The sequence below is a fragment of the Astatotilapia calliptera genome, chromosome 16 (genome assembly GCF_964374335.1).
Source record: "Astatotilapia calliptera chromosome 16, fAstCal68.1, whole genome shotgun sequence".
Lineage (NCBI taxonomy): Eukaryota > Metazoa > Chordata > Actinopteri > Cichliformes > Cichlidae > Astatotilapia > Astatotilapia calliptera.
In genome coordinates this window covers 31,799,694-31,806,796 of record NC_137437.1, presented here as the reverse complement: position 1 = coordinate 31,806,796, position 7,103 = coordinate 31,799,694, and the positions used below count along the sequence as shown (strand labels likewise).

The following is a 7,103-nucleotide window of genomic DNA, read 5'->3' as shown; positions in this document are numbered from 1 at the left end:
AAAACAAAATGTCTAATTTCACTGCAGTAGGTAAAGAATTAAACTGACATTACTCCTCTACTGAATCTATATAAATCAACAGTTAAATAATGTCAGTTCTTCCGTGTTCTCTGGAATCAATCACAGCAAAGAAATTGGACTGTTTCTTTTGAAAAATGTTGGGAAAGAACAATACAAAACATTCTATTTAAGGCCTCTGACATCAAGATTCAGTTAAACAACAATTATAACTAAACAATTTGAGGTAATGTTAGTTTCCATTAACATTAAATTAGGTTACTGAATTGGCAAACACCTTCCTATTAACACCTCCCATTTTACCCCAATAACTAAAGAAATTAGCACTTGCAGGTCAAAACCTTTATTCAAGAGACGCAAAAATAACATTGATACAGTGACTGTCAAAAATTACAGCACTGATCATACTGTGACATCTTGGTTCAAAACAGCACACTTAGAAATATTCAACGTTCTTTACTTCAACTGAATGAAACTGAAAATACCATTTCACACGACCCATATGGGATATTTAGACTGTATAACTGTTCACGCTACATCTCTTCACTAGTAAAAGAAAGAAAAAATACAAAGAGAAATTAAAAAATGCTGCCAAACAGACAAACAGAACTTGTACAGAGCAAAAGGAAAAACAAACAACAACAAAAAACGGCTCGTCCTCATGGCAGTTGCAGAGTATATAAAAATGAACCCTGCGATCCGTTCCTGGAATTGAGCTTCAAAAATGCAGCAGAACAAGTGTGAGATTTAAATGTCCTCTCACCTAGAGCTGGTCACCTCACATGCATAACAGTGAGCTTCGTTGCAGGAGCAGTTTTGTCTTAGTTGTGAGCTTTTCTTGAGAGCTGAGTTGCATCCAACTCCATTACCACCCATTGAATCACCTCAAAAGTGTAGCAGAGTTGTGATGGGTAGCTCATGTTGAAGGAATAAAAAAGGTCCAAACAGCATGGCTACTGCAAAGGTCACGTTATCCAGATCTTGAAGAACAACATCAGAAAAGTCATTGCCTGCCGCATCCTCTGGAGACAGATGTTCATTGTGGTTTTCTCAATCTGTGCAGTGGCCTCAGTCAAGTCCTGGTTAAACACAAAACATTTCTTTAAGATTCCTTTTTAAACTCATCTCTTTTTAATCTACCAGTTCTAATGTTAGAGTAATTTAAACCAATGCAAGCAACATAGTAAATAGCTATAGCCAAAGAGTGGCCTGCCATGCTGCCATTCATGGTCTAACAGAGTTTCTAAGAGAGGGTGAAAAACATAATAATTTCAAATGCTTTACATTAGTTTTTGTTAGAAAGACACCGGCCCATCAGAAATCCAGGTTATGTCACTCAGAAGATGTTAGAATTTAGACTTTCAGCCCCACAATTTGGTTAGCTGTTGGTCAGTTGGTCATTTTTTCAAACAAAAGCTAATATAAATATTGGTGGGATTTTCCTTTGTTCATTAGAATGACAAATTTAAAGTTTTTTCACACTGATGTGACCCCTAATACAGGGGTGGGGATGGGGCCTCAAGGGCCGGCGGCCGAGTTCACTACCAGGCCTCATGTGAACTTCAAATTATTAAAGAGGACTACTGGTCCTAACCAGTCCAATGAGGATCAAGTGGATAACTAAATGCATTTTTAAATGTTGCAAAGCCACAATCTACTCATAAAACACTCACCATGAACTCCTGCACAAAGATGTTGCAATTGTCTTTCACACAGATGCGGAGCACTTTGATGAGGGACTCCGAGCATTAATGTCATCCTTGACTATTATAACAAAGAAAACAGAGATTTGTGAACTTTTCAGTAGCACAGAAGAAAATGATCCCAGACAAAAACTCTTGACTTTTTAAACCAGTCAACATGCAACACCAGCATCTACAAAGCAATATCAAAAGTTCCTGTTTGACATCAACTTTATGGATATATAGTTTCCAGAACATTTATTTTTAAAAAAAGATAATTTTTTCTCAGTGGGCCAGTAAATGCATGACGAAAATTATGGCATCCTTTTAGTGGAATCATTACTCACAGGTAATAGTTGACTGTTTCAATGGATGTAGCATAAAAATCTTTTACTGACCTAATGCAATACATATACACTTTGTAGTTAAAGAATTTTAAAGTTCTTACTGTCATTATGGCAGCTACATCCTTTAGCTTTGTGCCCTGTTCCCCCGATCACTTTGCAAACACTTTCAGCAGACTGTCAGAGAAAAACTCAGCTCCGTCAGAAACCTTGACTGTAAAGGCATGGTTGGGATGCACTGGAATGCTGCATTTTATCTGAAATGACATAAAATTATTTTTGAAATAACAGCAGGCACTGTGCTTGGTTAATCAGTAATGTTTTGTTGAATAAAAACTGTGTTTCCAGATCTTATGGGATTAAAAAAAATCCAAAGATGTTTGTTTCTGATTTGCAACCCAACAACCCACAAGTTACAACCTCATTTCAGTTCAAGTGTGCATTAATGCGAGTCCAGTAATCACCTTTCTGGCAATACATACAGGTATAAGTTAAACCTATGGCAGATTTTGGATCTCTCAGTTGTATTAATAGGGTGAGTATGCATGCACCTAATAATTATAAAAAACCTATTATAATTAAGTTACAGAAACGAAAATAGAATATACTTTCTTACCATAACACCTTGAACCCACAATCCATCAGCTGACTCCTGGTGAAATGCAGAATAGAGGTCATCTCTCAATGTGCAGCAAAAAAAACAAAAACAAAAACAAAAGGACAGCAGGTGAGGGCAGGAGGGGTAGGGATGTAAGCTAGCATAATGCCGCTGATGATATTAGCTAAAGCTGTTCAATGTCCAAAATCTCACTAACACCACGGTGCAGTAAATACACAATGTAACTGAAGAGTCAGTTGACAAATCTATTCACACAGAAAACCAAATTATGTTATGAGTGCCTCGTAATTAGGTTTAATGTGATATTACGGCTCTTGTGCCAAAGACAAATTCAAATGAAAAAGCGCCAATTCTTTGACAACAGATAAAACAGCAAATAAGCTAACGGCTCTTTTTTAGCATGTTACATGGCGACACTCTAGACGTTTAACTACATTTGGCTGAAATATGGTAAAAATGAATTCAAAAAATCAAGACATACCAAAAACGTAGAGTTGGCTGCTCGACTTGACTGAGATGGATGCCTTTTTTAAACCACGATCCAAAGCCCGCGAGATGAAATCACGCGTGGTTTCACGAGATTTAACGTTGCTATCTTATTGACTTACTTCACCTGAACATGATATGAACAATTTAATACACCCTTTCTGCATATCATGTAGTTTTTACACTATATAGTTACATTTAACTTTAAAACATGAGGCAATTGTGTTAAATGCATGCAAGATGCTTACATAAATCCAAGAGATGGCCAGTCCCTTTTTTTCAGTGCAGTATATGAATTGAGAATTACTCTATACAGATACAGTAAGTTTTGACATTAGTTGTGATTAGTTATGACAGTTATGATGTAATGGAGCTGTTAGGCTTTACCTTTTATAAAGACAATCATACAGTGGTGTGAAAAAGTGTGTGCCACCTTCCTGATTTCCTATTTTTGTTTATGTTTACACTCTTAACTGTTTAAGATCATCAAAAAAACCTATATATTAGACAAAGATAACACAAGTAAACACAAAATGCAGTTTCTAAATGAAGATGTTAATGTTTATTAAGGGGGGGAAATCCAAAACTACAAGACCCTGTGTGGAAAAAATGATTACAAAATTCCTCCACAGCTGTAAAAGACTCTTTGCCAGTTATCACACACTTGATTGCAGTTATTGTTGCTAAGGGAGGCCCAACCAGTTATTTGGTTTAGGGGGCAATCACTTTTCACACAGGTTCATATAGGTTTGGTTTTTTTCCCCCTGTTAATAATAAACACTTTTATTTCACAAGTAAACATTTTATGTTATCGTTGTCTAATATTTAAATTTGTTTGAGGATCTGAAGCATTTAAGTGTGACAAACATACAAAAAATATAGAAAATCAGGAAGGGAGGCAAAAACTTTTTCACACGACTGTAACTGACAACTACAACACAACAAGGCTGTTCATCAATAGCAGAACATTTTAACCAAGAAGTAGGGTAAGGATTGGGCAGCTTGTTTGATGGAAACTGTTGGCTTGGGTTTCAAGTGGCATTTGTGGGTGGCTATTGTAAAGCCCATTGCAAGCTGAAAAGCTTAGCTCTTAGGAAATGTCATTCACTCAGACATGAAGTCAGAGTCTAACCAATGAACTTGCAGCAATTCATCATCTAAAGCGTTTCTGTTACACCACTCATGTATTTACTTCATGGTCTGCAGAGAAGGAGAATGGACGCTTGTTCTGCACTGCCAAGGTGTGTGTTAGTAAGACTGCAGCTCAGGTAGGTACCCACAGCTTCTCAGACGTGGAGCATTTCAAAAGGATTAGGAGAATGTCAAACAATGTAAAACTATCCTCATATACAGCCATCAGTTTGAGGGGGCAGTGGAAAAAAGGGGGAAATGTCACTTTAGATTGTAAGATATCATATCCACATATTCTGTACTGCTGGCATGATGTCCTATGCATATAATGGTGTCAGTGTACGTCAGGGGTCTCAAACCTCTTGCCCACACCACCCCTACTTCCGGCCCACAAATTCATGCAAAAAATAATGCAATTTGGCCCTTGGCGTTACTTTTTTTGGTTATTTGTTTTTTTCCACGATTTCTTTTGCAATTTATAATTAAATTACAGAAACAAAGATGGCCAATGCAGTATTTTTTGTTGAGTTTGTGGAATGTGATCTGCCTTAGATATAAAGAGAAACCTCTAAAAGAATATAATGGATAACATCAAAAAACTAGTCGAGTAGCTACAAAGTGGAGTACTATCCCAGCAAGAATTTTTGCACAAACCCTTTAAGAACACTGATTTAAAATATGAATACCTCAAATAAATAGTTTGATTTTTAATACAGCTAGAATATTCACTTCTTGTTCATAACTGTAGATCAAGGGTATCGAACTTCAGGCCTCGAGGGCCGGTGTCCTGTAGGTATTAGATGTGTCCTTGATCCAACACAGCTTATTTAAATGGCTAAATGACCTCCTCTACGTGTCTTGAGGTTCTCCAGAGGCTTGGTAATGAACTAATCATTTGCTTCAGGTGTGTTGACCCAGGATGAGATCTAAATCCAGGCCTCAGGACACCGGCTCTTGAGGCCTGGAGTTCCCCACCCCTGCTGTACATCAATGGGAAGAAATCAAAATGTGTCTGCACCCTATATTACAGGATATCTTTGCAAAAAAATGAAAGAAATCAATGTGGAAGCCATAGAATTTGGACTTTAAATTGTATTTTCATAATTCACACTACATCATAGTAGTTTAGTAACAGATGTTAAATGAGAGAAAAGTTCTGTTTTTTCACTATCTACTATAGAAATGCTGGTTTAGAAATAAGGGGGGAAAGGAGAGTTTCACTGGTCCAGCCCACTTAAGGTCAAAAATATGTTGTATGTAGCCCACGATGTAAAATGAGTTTGACATCGATGTCCTACATTATCAGGAGCTTAGCAACAAAATTGGTCCATCTTAAGCCACTGAAGGTTCTTGAATATACAAGATATATTGTATAGAAAATCATCAATTTGCCTAGCAAACACCTACCAACAGACTAAAATTGTCCTTTTTTGGTTTTTATGTACCTATAACACCTTCAAAAAAACCCAGCAATATCTAATGTACACTACCAGTCAAAAGTTTGGACACGACTTCTCAATTGTTTTTTCTTTATTTTTACTACTTTCTACATTGTACATACATACTGAAGACATCAGATATATGAAGCAAGATATATGGAATTATGTAGCAAAGAAAAAATAGATAAATAGCTCTAAATGTGTCTTATATTTTAGATTCCTAAAAGCAGCCACCCTTTGCTTTGTTGACAGCGCTGCAAAGCCTTGGCCTTCTCTAAATAACTTTCATGATGTAGTCACCTGAAATGGTTTTCACTTCACAGGTGTGCCTTGTCAGGGTTCATTACTGGCTTCATTGTTGTCTCATAAATATTGTAGTTATAATCTGATGATGATCAGTCATACCTTAATTTTCCCACTGAGGTTGAAATCACATATGGAAACAGGTGGTAGAATAAGTCATATCGCCTTCAGTGCTCGTTACTGGACCTATTTTGCCATTTTCATGCTGGCAGTTAAAACATGTAAACCAATCAGGCTATGTTTCTCCTGTGTTTAGCTATAGTGTATCTCATTAGTTTTTACATATATTTTAGCATTTTATTTTGGGGCATTTTTTGTTAATACACATATAAAACACTTGGCTAATAGGGTTTCTGTCTTTTTTCCATGACAGCATGATGTGTACTCATTTATTTAAAGTATGAGAACACTCTACCTCCAGGATTTGTGGGGAAGTCCCTTTTTTGGCTGTGCTGAGGTGTGTGTCTGCTTACAGACATACCAAGGCATCAAGACATTTAATCCTGTCTGCTGCTTCAAATCAGTTATTTTATGCCAATCCCCTTTTTCGGGGGGGTTCACTGGTTTAAGTGGCATTTTTAAAGCAGTGATTTTAGGTTCTGCTATTAAGTTAGCAGCTTCTGTTCACTGATGATTATTATACACATATTTGGAAACATCAAAATTTCCATACATATACCATTCCAAACACAGCAAGATGCTTTAACATGCATGCACGTTACTGAGCTATTCTTGTAATGCCCTAAAGCGTCACAACTGAACTGAATTTGGAAAAGGTGAAATCATTATCTTGATAGGAATAATGAAGACTAATTACATTATATTCTGAAACCTGATAGTGTTTTTTCTTTTCCTTTGTTGCCTCGAGCTCTCTTCTACCAGGGTGGCTTCGACAGTTTCTGGCACTGCTATTAAATGGTGCTGTTAAAAATAAAACTGAAATCTCTGTTATCTCAAAGAGGCTGTCAGAAGCTGTGTGATGCAGACTTTCTCATTTACAACATGAAAATCATCCAAAAGGAATTCCCTCTGGCTTTACTTGATTGTTCATTAGGAGTGACCCTGAAACTAAGTAACAAGC

The 7,103-nt window shown here is 36.8% G+C and overlaps 1 long non-coding RNA gene across 1 annotated transcript; it reads right to left on the bottom strand.

Annotated features, from left to right (window-relative positions):
* Positions 1 to 956: 956 nt before the first annotated feature.
* LOC145420965 (uncharacterized) lies at positions 957 to 3,284 on the bottom strand. Its single transcript, XR_013902213.1, has 5 exons — positions 3,145 to 3,284; positions 2,661 to 2,724; positions 2,149 to 2,301; positions 1,692 to 1,782; positions 957 to 1,097 (listed from the first exon to the last, which is right to left on the bottom strand). It is a non-coding gene; the product is annotated as an uncharacterized LOC145420965 (long non-coding RNA).
* Positions 3,285 to 7,103: the final 3,819 nt, after the last annotated feature.